The following is a 17,922-nucleotide window of genomic DNA, read 5'->3' on the forward strand; positions in this document are numbered from 1 at the left end:
CGTTAATTGCAAACTTAGGTTTAATTATGTTGTGAATAGCCACTGTATGTATATATTCTCTCTCAATAATAACATTTACACTATGAGGTACACATAGGACATCTGTGTCATATTAAGCGCAAAGTTTTGTCACTTGTTCATTTGTTTTTAATTGATTTTAACGTGTTGTGTTTTTGTATAGTGGGTGGGCGGAGTGGGGCGGGAGAAGGGCCTGCCTAGGCAGATATTTCTTCCAGCGTCATGTCCGTCTCCCCACAGACCTGTTGAAGCGCCTGAGTTGCGCGAAACGGCCGTCGTTTGACCTGCACACTCATCTGTACATGCACCCCCGAGCCGTGAAGATTTTATCACAATAAAAAATTACCTGCCTTCAAGACTGGTGAGTGCTGCCATCCTTTGTCTATTTGCATCTAAATGTTATTTATTAACTATTTTATGTGACATATCTCTGATTTTTAGGGCATAAAAATTGAAAGTTTGAAAATTGCTAAAAAAAGTTTCACAATTAAACACAAGCTATATCAAAAGTTTTTACTACTACTATGAATTACAATATGTCACGAAAAACGTCTTTTTTCCTTATACTATTTGTATATTGTTTTGGAAAATTCAATAAAAATTATGTTTAAAAATAAAACCTGAAAGTTTCCACTTCAATTGTACTTCAATTGTTTCATATTAAATCTAAATTTGATGGCCTGCAAAGCTGAAATCAAGATTGTCACTGACCAAATATTTCTGGACCTAACTGCATTCATATATTTACACTATTTGAGCAACTATTGCATCTTTTGTCCCAACCTCCAAAACAAAACCCGAAATGTCTCCTGCCCCTTTTCCTAACTCCCAATCCAAAAATAGACAAGGACATTCCAAGTTACCAATCCTCCCTCTTTTGTAAAATTCTGTAGATAAAGCATCTTTAGCCTCGCTCTTTACCTCTCCTACAGACAAAATAGGGGGAAAACAAAAAACGTTTATTAATCAGTTATTGTTTTATTAGTTTTTTTAAAATAGGCAATTACGATAAAATGTCCCCAATCCCTTTTTCCCTGCTCCTATACAATAACTCCATTCTAGCTGCCTCACTACAGGGATCGGAGTTCCTGCACTGAGGTCCATGATTTCTGTGCACACAGCACTGTCTATAAGAACGTCCTCTATACAACAACTCCATTCTAGCTGTCTCACTACAGGGATGACTAGATCGGAGTTCTTGCACTGAGGTCCATGATTTCTGTGCACACAGCATGGTCTACAAGGACGTCCTCTATACAACAACGCCATTCTAGCGGTCTCACTACAGAGATGACTAGATCGGAGTTCCTGCACTGAGGTCCATGATTTCAGTGCACACAGCACTGTCTATAAGGATGTCCTCTAAACTAAAATTCCATTCGAGCTGTCTCACTACAGAGATGACTGGTGTATCCCCAGGGCTTCCCAAAGGTGATGGATGGTGTGAGGCGCAGTGAAGAACGAGGACACAAGGGTGCAGTCTCTTTACCTTTTTACTGAAGGTTCAGCATCCACAGTCCAGAGCACAGATCACAGGGCAGGCAGAGTTCGGCCGGTCTGAAGGCAAATCCAGAGTCCCCATATCCAGGTGGAAATCAGTAGCCTTCCTCTAGTGCCTGAGTGTTGTAGTACCTCCCTGCTGTGTGTCTCGGTAAGGTCCTCACAACTGTTGTAGATGTTCTAGATGTTATGTCTCTTTCTCTCTCTGTCCCCATGATGGTAAGGATAGGACAAACCCGTATGACTGATGGCCTGAGGTTTTTTACAGGGACACTCTCACGCCCCGGCCCCCACAGTTGCAACCGTGCCTCCTGGATATAAGGTCGGGCAACTAATATGGAACTAGCTGTCCTGCCGGTCTCTGGAGCCAGGTTTGGAGACGATTACTCCCTTGGTGTTCCGGCTACCGGCTTCTGCGCCTCAGAAAGGAGGCAGCCTTTTACAGGGCAGAACTTCTTATGGTTTCCTCTCCTTTTGCTATGACTTCATTTCTTACTCTCAGCAACGCAATTCCTTTCAATGTCTCTCTCTTTGGATGCTGCCGCATTGGTAAGCATGCGCATCTCCGTGTCCTTCTGTCTAGGCCTCTGACAGGATCCCACCCCTGTCAGGGACCCACTACCTGAGTGGAGCTCAGATAGCGGCTTACTGGGTGAAGCCCAGCTCACTTCTATTCTAACTTCCTGTCCAAACCACCAGTTTTACCTAATTGTGAGGAGTGTCCTAATAAATAGAAGCATGGCTCCCCCTGGCAGCCTGGAGTTTCCCCACCCCCATCCCCCCCATCCTGTTAAATCCAGTACTCCTGGACTGGGAAAGAAAACAACAATACATTAGCAAAAGACAAGCAAATTTTTAAATGCTATAAAACAAGTTAATTTAACTATCCTTCCCTTTATGGGAGGTGAGAACACTTGAACGTTGCAAACAATAACATATTTACATGACTGCTTGGCTCATCTTGTATTAACTATAAAATACTATTACCCGTACAGGTATACTACCGATGAAGTGCAAACATTCTTATTCTTTATTCAAGTGCAACAATTATTCTTTCGTAAGTGCAAAATTAGCAACCAACTAGCTAACTATCTAAGTAACTCACTAAATGACTCACTGACCCCCACGGGTTCACTTTATTGAAACGCAGAACAGATATCACCCCGCTTACGGGCTCACTGTATCTTTCTTCCAATTTTATTCTCAGTACATCATTTTAACTATCTAACCATAACCCCTTTCTGTCATTGGACGTACTATTCCGTCCATGTGGGGTGGGCCTTAATTCCCAAGGATGGAATAGTACGTCCAGCGCTCACGAGGGGAGCGCGGCCGATCGCGGCCGGGTGTCAGCTGCCTATCGCAGCTGACATCCGGCACATTAACCCCCGGCACACCGCGATCAAACATGATTGCGGTGTGCCAGCGGTATAGGGAAGCATCGCGCAGGGAGGGGGCTCCTTGCGTGCTTCCCTGAGACCCCCGCAGCAATGCGATGTGATTAAGTTGCTGCGAGGGTCTCTTACCTTCCTCCCTGCAGCAGCCCCGGATCCAAAATGGCCGCGGCATCCGGGTCCTGCAGGGAGGGAGAGCAGGCGCTTGGTAAGCCTGAAGCTGTAAGTCAGATCGCTGATCTAACAGAGTGCTGTGCATACTGTCAGATCAGCGATCTGTGATTTCCCCCCCGGGACAAAGTAAAAAAGTTTAAAAAAAAAATTTCCACATGTGTAAAAAAAAAAAAAATAATAATAATAATTCCAAAATAAAAAAAATATTATTCCCATAAATACATTTTTTTATCTAAATAAAAAAAAAAACAATAAAAGTACACATATTTAGTATCGCCGCGTCCGTAACGACCCAACCTATAAAACTGTCCCACTAGTTAACCCCTACAGTAAACACCATAAGAAAAAAAAAATGAGGCAAAAAACAACGCCTTATTATCATACTGCCGAACAAAAAGTGGAATAACACGCGATCAAAAAGACAGATATAAATAACCATGGTACCGCTGAAAACATCATCTTGTCCCGCAAAAAACGAGCCGCTAAACAGCATCATCAGCGAAAAAATAAAAAAGTTATAGTCCTCAGAATAAAGCAATGCAAAAATAATTATTTTTTCTATAAAATAGTTTTTATCGTATAAAAGCGCCAAAACATAAAAAATGATATAAATGAGGTATCGCTGTAATCGTACTGACCTGAAAAATAAAACTGCTTTATCAATTTTACCAAACGCGGAATGGTATAAACGCCTCCCCCAAAAGGTGGTTTTTGGTCATTCTGCCTCACAAAAATCGGAACAAAAAGCGATCAAAAAATGTCACATGCCCGAAAATGTTAACAATAAAAATGTCAACTCGTCCCGCAAAAAACAAGACCTCATATGACTCTGTGGACTCAAATATGGAAAAATTATATCCCTCAAAATGTGGTAACGCAAAAAACATTTTTTGCAATAAAAAGCGTTTTTCAGTGTGTGACGGCTGCCAATCATAAAAATCTGCTAAAAAAACGCTATAAAAGTAAATCAAAACCCCCTTTATTACCCCCTTAGGGAAAAATTTAAAAAATGTATTTATTTCCATTTTCCCATTAGGGCTAGGCTTAGGGCTAGGGTTAGGGTTAGGGTTGGGGCTAGGGTTAAGGCTACAGTTAGGGTTGGGGCTAAAGTTAGGGTTAGGGCTAAAGTTAGGGTTTGGATTACATTTACAGTTGGGATTAGGGTTAGGGGTGTGTCTGGGTTAGAGGTGTGGTTAAGGTTACCGTTGGGATTAGGGTTAGGGGTGTGTCAGGGTTAGAGGTGTGGTTAGGGTTACTGTTGGGATTAGGGTTAGGGGTGTGTTTGGATTAGGGTTTCAGTTATAATTGGGGGGTTTCCACTGTTTAGGCACATCAGGGGCTCTCCAAACACGACATGGCGTCCGATCTCAATTCCAGCCAATTCTGCGTTGAAAAAGTAAAACAGTGCTCCTTCCCTTCCAAGCTCTCCCGTGTGCCCAAACAGGGGTTTATCCCAACATATGGGGTATCAGCGTACTCAGGACAAATTGGACAACAACTTTTGGGGTCTAATTTCTCCTGTTACCCTTGGGAAAATACAAAACTGGGGGCTATAAAATAAATTTTGTGGGAAAAAAAAAGATTTTTTATTTTCACGGCTTTGCGTTATAAACTGTAGTGAAACACTTGGGGGGTCAAAGTTCTCACAACACATCTAGATTAGGGTTGAGCGAAACGGATCGTTCATTTTCAAAAGTCGCCGACTTTTGGCAAAGTCGGGTTTCATGAAACCCGACCCGACCCCTGTGTGGGGTCGACCATGCGGTACGCGACTTTCGCGCCAAAGTCGCGTTTCAATGATGCGAAAAGCGCAATTTCTCAGCTAATGAAGGTGGACGCAGAGTGTGGGCAGCGTGATGACATAGGTCCTGGTCCCCACCATCTTAGAGAAGGGCATTGCAGTGATTGGCTTGCTGTCTGCGGCGTCACAGGGGCTATAAAGAGGCGTTCCCGCCGACCGCCATCTTACTGCTGCTGATCTGAGCCTAGGGAGAGGTTGCTGCCGCTTCGTCAGAAGCAGGGATAGCGTTAGGCAGGGTCCATTAACCACCAAACCGCTTGTGCTGTAGCGATTTCCACTGTCCAACACCACCTTTTGTTTGCAGGGACAGTGGAAGCTACATTTTTTTTCCCTCAGCGCTGTAGCTCATTGGGCTGCCCTAGAAGGCTCCCTGATAGCTGCATTGCTGTGTGTACGCCGCTGTGCAAACCAACTGCTTTTTTTTCAAAGCATAAATCTTGTTGTTCCTTCCTTTCTGCACAGCTATCTTTTTTGTTTGTCTACACTTTTTATTTAATTTGTGCATCAGTCCACTCTTTATTGCTGCCTGCCATACCTGGCTGAGATTACTGCAGGGAGATAGTAATTGTAGGACAGTCCCTTTTTTTTTTTTTTTAATTCTCCTTAAAAAAATAAGTTGTGGGAGATTAAGATTGGCATTTCTGCTAGAGTGCCATCCCTGTGTGTGCCATCTCTCTCACATAGTGGGCCATAGAAAGCCTTTTTATTTTTCTGTTTTTTTTTGGGGGGGGGTTTATAAATTCTCCCTGAAAAAAAAAAAACAGTGGGAGATTAATATTGGCCTTTGGGCTTGTGTGCCAGTCCTGAGTGTGCCCTCTCTCTCTCAAATATTGGGCCATAGAAAGCCTATTTATTTTATTTTTTTAAATTTGGTTTCGAAATTCTCCCTGAAAAAATAACAAAAAACCGTGGAAGATTAATATAGGCCTTTCTGCTTGTGTGCCAGTCCTGACTCCTGGGTGTGCCATCTCTCTCTCTCAAATAGTGGGCCATAGAAAGCCTATTTTTTTTTATTTGGTTTCTAAATTCTCCCTGAAAAAATCTAAAAAAAATCAGTGGGAGATAAATATTGGCCTTTCTGCTTGTGTGCCACTCCTGACTCCTGGGTGTGCCATCTCTCTCTCTCAAATAGTGGGCCATAGAAAGCCTATTTTTTGTTTTTTTATTTGGTTTCTAAATTCTCCCTGAAAATATAAAAAAAAATCAGTGGGAGATTAATATTGGCCTTTCAGCTTGTGTGCCAGTCCTGACTCCTGGGTGTGCCATCTCTCTCTCTCAAATAGTGGGCCATAGAAAGCCTATTTTTTTTTATTTGTTTTCTAAATTCTCACTGAAAAAATAAAAAAAAATCAGTGGGAGATTAATATTGGCCTTTCTGCTTGTGTGCCACTCCTGACTCCTGGGTGTGCCATCTCTCTCTCTCAAATAGTGGGCCATAGAAAGCCTATTTTTTTTTATTATTTGGTTTCTAAATTCTCCCTGAAAAAATCAATTTTTTTTATTTGGTTTCTAAATTCTCCCTGAAAAAATTAAAAAAAATCAGTGGGAGATTAATATTGGCCTTTCTGCTTGTGTGCCACTCCTGACTCCTGGGTGTGCCATCTCTCTCTCTCAAATAGTGGGCCATAGAAAGCCAATTTTTTTATTTGGTTTCTAAATTCTCCCTGGAAAAATCATTTTTTTTTATTTGGTTTCTAAATTCTCCCTGAAAAAATTAAAAAAAAATCAGTGGGAGATTAATATTGGCCTTTCTGCTTGTGTGCCAGTCTTGACTCCTGGGTGTGCCATCTCTCTCTCTCAAATAGTGGGCCATAGAAAGCCTTTTTTTTTTTATTATTTGGTTTCTAAATTCTCCCTGAAAAAATCAATTTTTTTTATTTGGTTTCTAAATTCTCCCTGAAAAAATAAAAAAAAATCAGTGGGAGATTAATATTGGCCTTTCTGCTTGTGTGCCACTCCTGACTCCTGGGTGTGCCATCTCTCTCTCTCAAATAGTGGGCCATAGAAAGCCAATTTTTTTTATTTGGTTTCTAAATTCTCCCTGGAAAAATCATTTTTTTTAATTTGGTTTCTAAATTCTCCCTGGAAAAATTAAAAAAAAAATCAGTGGGAGATTAACCCCTCTGTGACCTTAGACGTACTATCCCGTCGAGGTGCCCTGGGCTTATCTGACCCTGGACGGGATAGTACGTCATAGCCGATCGGCCGCGCTCACGGGGGGAGCGCGGCCGATCGCGGCCGGGTGTCAGCTGCTTATCGCAGCTGACATCCGGCACTATGTGCCAAGAGCGGTCACGGACCGCCCCCGGCACATTAACCCCTGGCACACCGCGATCAAAGATGATCGCGATGTGCCGGCGGTACAGGGAAGCACCGCGCAGGGAGGGGGCTCCCTGCGGGCTTCCCTGAGCCCCCCGCAGCAACGCGATGTGATCGCGTTGCTGCGAGGGTCTCCTCACCTCCCTCCCTGCTCGAGCCCCGGATCCAAGATGGCCGCGGATCCGGGTCCTGCAGGGAGGGAGGTGGCTTCACAGAGCCTGCTCAGAGCAGGCACTGTGAAGCAGCCTGCACTCCTATCAGATCAGTGATCTGACAGAGTGCTGTGCAAACTGTCAGATCACTGATCTGTGATGTCCCCCCCTGGGACAAAGTAAAAAAGTAAAAAAAAAAATTTCCAAATGTGTAAAAAAAATAAAAAAAAATATTCCAAAATAATGAAAAAAAAAAAAAATATTATTCCCATAAATACATTTCTTCATCTAAATAAAAAAAAAAAACCAATAAAAGTACACATATTTAGTATCGCCGCGTCCGTAACGGCCCGACCTATAAAACTGGCCCACTAGTTAACCCCTTCAGTAAACACCGTAAGAAAAAAAAAAAAAAAACGAGGCAAAAAACAACGCTTTATTATCATACCGCCGAACAAAAAGTGGAATAACACGCGATCAAAAGGACAGATATAAATAACCATGGTACCGCTGAAAGCGTCATATTGTCCCGCAAAAAAAGAGCCGCCATACAGCATCATCAGCAAAAAAATAAAAAAGTTATAGTCCTGAGAATAAAGCGATGCAAAAATAATTATTTTTTCTGTAAAATAGTTTTTATCGTATAAAAGCACCAAACCATAAAAAAATGATATAAATGAGGTATCGCTGTAATCGTACTGACCCGAAGAATAAAACTGATTTATCAATTTTACCAAACGCGGAACGGTATAAACGCCTCCCCCAATAGAAATTCATGAATAGCTGGCTTTTGGTCATTCTTCCTCACAAAAATCGGAATAAAAAGCGATAAAAAAATGTCACGTGCCCAAAAATGTTTTCAATAAAAACGTCAACTCGTCCCGCAAAAAACAAGACCTCACATGACTCTGTGGACCAAAATATGGAAAAATTATAGCTCTCAAAATGTGGTATTGCAAAAAATATTTTTTGCAATAAAAAGGGTCTTTCAGTGTGTGACGGCTGCCAATCATAAAAATCCGCTAAAAAACTCGCTATAAAAGTAAATCAAACCCCCCTTCATCACCCCCTTAGTTAGGGAAAAATAAAAAAAAATGTATTTATTTCCATTTTCCCATTAGGGCTAGGGTTAGGGCTAGGGCTAGGGTTAGGGCTAGGGTTAGGGCTAGGGTTAGGGCTAGGGTTAGGGTTAGGGCTAGGGTTAGGGCTAGGGTTAGGGCTAGGGTTAGGGCTAGGGTTAGGGCTAGGGCTAGGGCTAGGGCTAGGGTTAGGGCTAGGGTTAGGGCTAGGGTTAGGGCTAGGGTTAGGGTTAGGTCTAGGGTTAGGGCTAGGATTAGGGTTAGGGTTAGGGTTGGGGCTACAGTTAGGGTTGGGGCTAAAGTTAGGGTTAGGGTTTAGATTACATTTACAGTTGGGAATAGGGTTGGGATTAGGGTTAGGGGTGTGTCAGGGTTAGAGGTGTGGTTAGGGTTACCGTTGGAATTAGGGTTAGGGGTGTGTTTAGATTAGGGTTTCAGTTATAATTGGGGGGTTTCCACTGTTTCGGCACATCAGGGGCTCTCCAAACACGACATGGCGTCCGATCTCAATTCCAGCCAATTCTGCGTTGAAAAAGTAAAACAGTGCTCCTTCCCTTCCGAGCTCTCCTGTGTGCCCAAACAGGGGTTTACCCCAACATATGGGGTATCAGCGTACTCAGGACAAATTGGACAACAACTTTTGTGGACCAATTTCTCCTGTTACCCTTGGGAAAATACAAAACTGGGGGCTAAAAAATAATTTTTGTGGGAAAACAAAAAGATTTTTTATTTTCACGGCTCTGCGTTATAAACTGTAGTGAAACACTTGGGGGTTCAAAGTTCTCACAACACATCTAGATAAGTTCATTGAGGGGTCTAGTTTCCAATATGGGGTCACTTGTGGGGGGTTTCTACTGTTTAGGTACATTAGGGGCTCTGCAAACGCAATGTGACGCCTGCAGACCAATCCATCTAAGTCTGCATTCCAAATGATGCTCCTTCCCTTCCGAGCCCTCCCATGCGCCCAAACGGTGGTTCCCCCCCACATATCGGGTATCAGCGTACTCAGGACAAATTGGACAACAACTTTTGTGGACCAATTTCTCCTGTTACCCTTGGGAAAATACAAAACTGGGGGCTAAAAAATAATTTTTGTGGGAAAACAAAAAGATTTTTTATTTTCACGGCTCTGCGTTATAAACTGTAGTGAAACACTTGGGGGTTCAAAGTTCTCACAACACATCTAGATAAGTTCATTGAGGGGTCTAGTTTCCAATATGGGGTCACTTGTGGGGGGTTTCTACTGTTTAGGTACATTAGGGGCTCTGCAAACGCAATGTGACGCCTGCAGACCAATCCATCTAAGTCTGCATTCCAAATGATGCTCCTTCCCTTCCGAGCCCTCCCATGCGCCCAAACGGTGGTTCCCCCCCACATATCGGGTATCAGCGTACTCAGGACAAATTGGACAACAACTTTTGTGGACCAATTTCTCCTGTTACCCTTGGGAAAATACAAAACTGGGGGCTAAAAAATAATTTTTGTGGGAAAACAAAAAGATTTTTTATTTTCACGGCTCTGCGTTATAAACTGTAGTGAAACACTTGGGGGTTCAAAGTTCTCACAACACATCTAGATAAGTTCATTGAGGGGTCTAGTTTCCAATATGGGGTCACTTGTGGGGGGTTTCTACTGTTTAGGTACATTAGGGGCTCTGCAAACGCAATGTGACGCCTGCAGACCAATCCATCTAAGTCTGCATTCCAAATGATGCTCCTTCCCTTCCGAGCCCTCCCATGCGCCCAAACGGTGGTTCCCCCCCACATATCGGGTATCAGCGTACTCAGGACAAATTGGACAACAACATTTAGGGTCCAATTTCTCCTGCTAACCTTGGAAAAATACAAAACTGGGGGCTAAAATATAATTTTTGTGGAAAAAAAAATATTTTTTATTTGCATGGCTCTGCGTTATAAACTGTAGTGAAATACTTGGGGGTTCAAAGCTCTCACAACACATCAAGATGAGTTCCTTAGGGGGTCTACTTTCCAAAATGGTGTCAATTGTGGGGGGTTTCTACTGTTTAGGTACATTAGGGGCTCTGCAAACGCAATGTGACGCCTGCAGACCATTCCATCTAAGTCTGCATTCCAAATGGCGCTCCTTCCCTTCCGAACCCTCCCATGCGCCCAAACGGTGGTTCCCCCCCACATGTGGGGTATCAGCGTACTCAGGACAAATTGGACAACAACTTTTGTGGTCCAATTTCTTCTCTTACCCTAGGGAAAATACAAAACTGGGGGCTAAAAAATAATTTTTGTGGGAAAAAAATTTTGTTTTATTTTTATGGCTCTGCATTATAAACTTCTGTGAAGCCCTTGGTGGGTCAAAGTGCTCACCACACATCCAGATAAGTTCCTTAGGGGGTCTACTTTCCAAAATGGTGTCACTTGTGGGGGGTTTCAATGTTTAGGCACATCAGTGGCTCTCCAAACGCAACATGGCGTCCCATCTCAATTCCTGTCAATTTTGCATTGAAAAGTCAAACGGCGCTCCTTCCCTTCCGAGCTCTCCCATGCGCCCAAACAGTGGTTTACTGCCACATATGGGGTATCAGCGTACTCGGGACAAATTGGACAACAACTTTTGAGGTCCAATTTCTTCTCTTACCCTTGGAAAAATAAAAAATTGGGGGCAAAAATATAATTTTTGTGAAAAAATATGATTTTTTATTTTTACGGTTCTGCATTATAAACTTCTGTGAAGCACTTGGTGGGTCAAAGTGCTCACCACACCTCTAGATAAGTTCCTTAGGGGGTCTACTTTCCAAAATGGTGTCACTTGTGGGGGGTTTCAATGTTTAGGCACATCAGTGGCTCTCCAAACGCAACATGGCGTCCCATCTCAATTTCTGTCAATTTTGCATTGAAAAGTCAAACTGCGCTCCTTCCCTTCCGAGCTCTCCCATGCGCCCAAACAGTGGTTTACTGCCACATATGGGGTATCAGCGTACTCAGGACAAATTGGACAACAACTTTTGAGGTCCAATTTCTTCTCTTACCCTTGGAAAAATAAAAAATTGGGGGCAAAAATATAATTTTTGTGAAAAAATATGATTTTTTATTTTTACGGTTCTGCATTATAAACTTCTGTGAAGCACTTGGTGGGTCAAAGTGCTCACCACACATCCAGATAAGTTCCTTAGGGGGTCTACTTTCCAAAATGGTGTCACTTGTGGGGGGTTTCAATGTTTAGGCACATCAGTGGCTCTCCAAACGCAACATGGCGTCCCATCTCAATTCCTGTCAAGTTTGCATTGAAAAGTCAAATAGCGCTCCTTCCCTTCCGAGCTCTCCCATGCGCCCAAACAGTGGTTTACTGCCACATATGGGGTATCAGCGTACTCAGGACAAATTGGACAACAACTTTTTGGGTCCAATTTCTCCTGTTACCCTTGGTAAAATAAAACAAATTGGAGCTGAAGTAAATTTTTTGTGTAAAAAAGTTAAATGTTCATTTTTATTTAAACATTCCAAAAATTCCTATTAAACACCTGAAGGGTTAATAAACTTCTTGAATGTGGTTTTGAGCACCTTGAGGGGTGCAGTTTTTAGAATGGTGTCACACTTGGGCATTTTCTATCATATAGACCCCTCAAAATGACTTCAAATGAGACGTGGTCCCTAAAAAAAAAATGGTGTTGTAAAAATGAGAAATTGCTGGTCAACTTTTAACCCTTATAACTCCCTAACAAAAAAAAAAATTGGTTCCAAAATTATGCTGATGTAAAGGAGACATGTGGGAAATGTTACTTATTAAGTATTTTGTGTGACATATCTCTGTGATTTAATTGCATAAAAATTCAAAGTTTGAAAATTGCGAAATTTTCAAAATTTTCGCCAAATTTCCGTTTTTTTCACAAATAAACGCAGGTACTATCAAAGAAATTTTACCACTATCATGAAGTACAATATGTCACGAGAAAACAATGTCAGAATCACCAGGATCCGTTGAAGCGTTTCGGAGTTATAACCTCATAAAGGGACAGTGGTCAGAATTGTAAAAATTGGCCTGGTCATTAACGTGCAAACCACCCTTGGGGGTAAAGGGGTTAATATTGGCCTTTCTGCTTGTGTGCCACTCCTGACTCCTGGGTGTGCCATCTCTCTCTCTCAAATAGTGGGCCATAGAAAGCCAATTTTTTTTATTTGGTTTCTAAATTCTCCCTGGAAAAATCATTTTTTTTAATTTGGTTTCTAAATTCTCCCTGGAAAAATTAAAAAAAAATCAGTGGGAGATTAATATTGGCCTTTCTGCTTGTGTGCCAGTCTTGACTCCTGGGTGTGCCATCTCTCTATCTCAAATAGTGGGCCATAGAAAGCCTATTTTTTGTTTTTTTTATTTGGTTTCTAAATTCTCCCTGAAAAAATAAAAAAAAATCAGCGGGAGATTAATATTGGCCTTTCAGCTTGTGTGCCAGTCCTGACTCCTGGGTGTGCCATCTCTCTCAAATAGTGGGCCATAGAAAGCCTATTTTTTTTTTCTTATTTGGTTTCTAAATTCTCCCTGAAAAAATAAAAAAAAATCAGTGGGAGATTAATATTGGCCTTTCTGCTTGTGTGCCAGTCTTGACTCCTGGGTGTGCCATCTCTCTCTCTCAAATAGTGGGCCATAGAAAGCCTATTTTTTTTTTATTATTTGGTTTCTAAATTCTCCCTGAAAAAATCAATTTTTTTTATTTGGTTTCTAAATTCTCCCTGAAAAAATAAAAAAAAATCAGTGGGAGATTAATATTGGCCTTTCTGCTTGTGTGCCACTCCTGACTCCTGGGTGTGCCATCTCTCTCTCTCAAATAGTGGGCCATAGAAAGCCAATTTTTTTTATTTGGTTTCTAAATTCTCCCTGGAAAAATCATTTTTTTTAAATTTGGTTTCTAAATTCTCCCTGAAAAAATTAAAAAAAAATCAGTGGGAGATTAATATTGGCCTTTCTGCTTGTGTGCCACTCCTGACTCCTGGGTGTGCCATCTCTCTCTCTCAAATAGTGGGCCATAGAAAGCCAATTTTTTTTATTTGGTTTCTAAATTCTCCCTGGAAAAATCATTTTCTTTAATTTGGTTTCTAAATTCTCCCTGAAAAAATTAAAAAAAAATCAGTGGGAGATTAATATTGGCCTTTCTGCTTGTGTGCCACTCCTGACTCCTGGGTGTGCCATCTCTCTCTCTCAAATAGTGGGCCATAGAAAGCCAATTTTTTTTATTTGGTTTCTAAATTCTCCCTGAAAAAATAAAAAAAAATCAGCGGGAGATTAATATTGGCCTTTCAGCTTGTGTGCCAGTCCTGACTCCTGGGTGTGCCATCTCTCTCAAATAGTGGGCCATAGAAAGCCTATTTTTTTTTCTTATTTGGTTTCTAAATTCTCCCTGAAAAAATAAAAAAAAATCAGTGGGAGATTAATATTGGCCTTTCTGCTTGTGTGCCAGTCTTGACTCCTGGGTGTGCCATCTCTCTCTCTCAAATAGTGGGCCATAGAAAGCCTATTTTTTTATTTTATTTGTTTTCTAAATTCTCACTGAAAAAATCAAAAAAAATCAGTGGGAGATTAATATTGGCCTTTCTGCTTATGTGCCACTCCTGACTCCTGGGTGTGCCATCTCTCAAATAGTGGGCCATAGAAAGCCTATTTTTTTTATTTGGTTTCTAAATTCTCCCTGAAAAAATCAATTTTTTTTATTTGGTTTCTAAATTCTCCCTGAAAAAATAAAAAAAAATCAGTGGGAGATTAATATTGGCCTTTCTGCTTGTGTGCCACTCCTGACTCCTGGGTGTGCCATCTCTCAAATAGTGGGCCATAGAAAGCCTATTTTTTTTATTTATTTGGTTTCTAAATTCTCCCTGAAAAAATCAATTTTTTTTATTTGTTTTCTAAATTCTCCCTGAAAAAAAAAAAAAAAGTGGGAGATTATTATTGACATTTGTGCTTGAGTGACAGTCCTGCGTGTGTGGCATCTCTCTCATTTGGTGCCACCGAAAACAGAGTGTGTAACATTGTGCCTGATTTTCCTTGCGGTCTCACCCACCGGTAAAGGGATATCTAAATCATACTGAAGTTATAGCTCACCGTGTAAGTTTTTTGACAGCAACAAATACCGTTACTTTGGTTACGTTTTTAAAACAATGAGGAAGTCTGGTGGAAGAGGTCGTGGCCGTGGGCGTTCATTGTCAGCTGGTAATGATGGTAGTGGTAGTGGAGCATCAGGTGGTCGTGGGAAAAAAAATATTGCACCTAAGTCTGGAGCTGTGGAGCTAGGTTCGTCTTCTGGCTACAGAACGCCTCCAACGCTCCCTTTTCTGGGAGTAGGAAAACCGCTTTTAAAGCCGGAGCAGCAAGAGCAAGTTTTGGCTTACCTTGCTGACTCAGCCTCTAGCTCTTTTGCCTCCTCTTTTGAAACTGGTAAATGTAAAAGCAGCGCGTCGTTAGTGGATGTTCACGGTCAGGGACAAGTCGCTTCCTTGTCCTCTTCAGCAAAAACAACAACAGAGAAGGATGCAGCAGGCGACACAACGGGTTACTCCATGGAGCTCTTTACACATACCGTCCCTGGCTTAGAAAGTGAAACAGTTAACAGGCCATGCCCATTACAAGTTGAATCTGACATGGAGTGCACTGATGCACAGCCACAGCCAGACTACTATGCTGGTCCTTTGACTCAGACCACAACATTGCCCTCGCAGCGTACTGATCCAGAATCAGACCCTGATGAGACTATGTTGCCCCGTCACGAATGCTATACCACCAACTTACACGGTGACAAAGACGAAGTTGCACACGAGCTAGAAGAGGAGGTTATAGATGACCCAGTTGTTGACCCCGATTGGCAGCCATTGGGGGAACAGGGTGCAGGCGGCAGTAGTTCTGAAGCGGAGGAGGAGGGGCAGCAGCAGGCATCAACATCGCAACAGGTTCCATCTGCCGGGCCCGTAGATGGGACAAAACGCGTGGCAAAGCCAAAACCTGTTGGAGGACAGCGTGGCCATCCGGTTAAAGCTCAGTCTGCAATGCCTGAAAAGGGATCCGAGGCTCGAAAGAGTGCAGTCTGGCATTTTTTTAAACAACATCCAATTGATCAGCGCAAAGTCATCTGTCAAAAATGTTCAACTACCTTAAGCAGAGGTCAGAATCTGAAAAGTCTCAATACAAGTTGCATGCATAGACATTTAACCACCATGCATTTGCAAGCCTGGACTAACTACCAAACGTCCCTTAAGGTTGTAGCACCCTCGGCCAATGAAGCTAGTCAGCAACGCTACATACCTGCCGTCACTGTAAGGCCACCATTTTCCGCACCACCTGCAGTATCTGTACAGGTTTCTTTGCCAGGCCAAAGCAGTCAGGGTCAGGGAATCACCAGTTTCGTAGTAGGGAACACTGCATCTAGGGCACCGGCGGAAACAATACCGTCTCCAACCGTCTCTCAGTCTGCCATGTCCACCGGCACACCCGCTAGTTCCACGATCTCCAGCTCTCCAGTCCAGCTCACCCTACATGAGACTCTGGTTAGAAAAAGGAAGTACTTATCCTCGCATCCGCGTACACAGGGTTTGAACGCCCACATAGCTAGACTAATCTCGTTACAGATGATGCCCTACCGGTTAGTTGAAAGCGAAGCTTTCAAAGCCCTGATGGACTACGCTGAACCACGCTACGAGCTACCCAGTCGACACTTCTTTTCGAGAAAAGCCATCCCAGCCCTCCACCAACATGTTAAAGAGCGCATCGTCCATGCACTCAGGCAATCTGTGAGTACAAAGGTGCACCTGACAACAGATGCATGGACCAGTAGGCATGGCCAGGGACGTTACGTGTCCATCACGGCACACTGGGTGAATGTGGTGGATGCAGGGTCCACAGGGGACATCAATTTCGGGACAGTTCTGCCTAGCCCACGGTCTAGGAAACAGTTGGCTGTAGGTGTTCGCACCCCCTCCTCCTCCTCGTCCTTCTGCAGAAGCGAGAGCTCGTCCACAGACCGCAGTCGCCCAACCACTTCATCCGCAGCTGCCACTGTTGCACACCAGTTGTCCCATTATGGGCCAGCTACTGGCAAGCGTCAGCAGGCTGTATTGGCTATGAAGTGTTTGGGCGACAACAGACACACCGCGGAAGTTCTGTCCGAGTTCTTGCAGAGAGAAACGCAGTCGTGGCTGGGCACAGTAGATCTTGAGGCAGGCAAGGTAGTGAGTGATAACGGAAGGAATTTCATGGCTGCCATCTCCCTTTCCCAACTGAAACACATTCCTTGCCTGGCTCACACCTTAAACCTGATGGTGCAGTGCTTCCTGAAAAGTTATCCGGGGTTATCCGACCTGCTCCTCAAAGTGCGTGGACTTTGCTCACATATCCGCCGTTCGCCCGTACACTCCAGCCGTATGCAGACCTATCAGCGGTCTTTGAATCTTCCCCAGCATCGCCTAATCATAGACGTTGCAACAAGGTGGAACTCAACACTGCACATGCTTCAGAGACTGTGCGAACAGAGGCGGGCTGTTATGTTTTTGTGGGAGGATACACATACACGGGCAGGCAGTAGGATGGCAGACATGGAGTTGTCAGGTGTGCAGTGGTCGAAGATACAAGACATGTGTCAAGTCCTTCAGTGTTTTGAGGAATGCACACGGCTGGTTAGTGCAGACAACGCCATAATAAGCATGAGCATCCCCCTAATGCGTCTGCTGATGCAAAGTTTGACGCACATAAAGGATCAGGCGTCTGCAGCAGAGGAAGAGGAAAGCCTTGATGACAGTCAGCCATTGTCTGGTCAGGGCAGTGTACAGGACGAGGTAGCGGGCGAACAGGAGGAGGAGGACGAGGAGGATGATGGGGATGAGTATTTTTTTAATGAGGAAGCTTCTCCGGGGCCACTAGAAATTGGTGGCGTGGCAAGGTCGGGTTCTGGTTTTTTGAGGGACACAAGTGACGTAGATTTTCCTGAAACTGCCCCTCAACCCAGCACAACCGCAGATTTGACAACTGGAACTTTGACACACATGGCGGATTATGCCTTACGTATCCTCAAAAGGGACACACGCATTATGAAAATGATGAACGATGACAATTACTGGTTGGCCTGCCTCCTTGATCCTCGCTATAAAGGCAAATTGCAAAATATTATGCCACATGAGAACTTGGAACTAATATTAGCAACCAAACAATCAACTCTTGTTGACCGTTTGCTTCAGGCAATCCCAGCACACAGCGCCCGTGATCGTTCTCACACGAGCTGCAGGGGGCAGCAGACCAGAAGTGTTAGAGGTGCAGAAATCAGAAGTGGCGTTGGACAGAGGGGTTTTCTGACCAGGTTGTGGAGTGATTTTGCTATGACCGCAGACAGGACAGGTACTGCTGCATCAATTCAAAGTGACAGGAGACAACATTTGTCCAGTATGGTTACTAACTATTTTTCATCCCTTATCGATGTTCTACCTCAACCGTCATTCCCATTTGATTACTGGGCATCCAAATTAGACACCTGGCCAGAATTGGCA

This window comes from Ranitomeya imitator, chromosome 2, assembly GCF_032444005.1.
Source record: "Ranitomeya imitator isolate aRanImi1 chromosome 2, aRanImi1.pri, whole genome shotgun sequence".
NCBI classification, from domain to species: domain Eukaryota; kingdom Metazoa; phylum Chordata; class Amphibia; order Anura; family Dendrobatidae; genus Ranitomeya; species Ranitomeya imitator.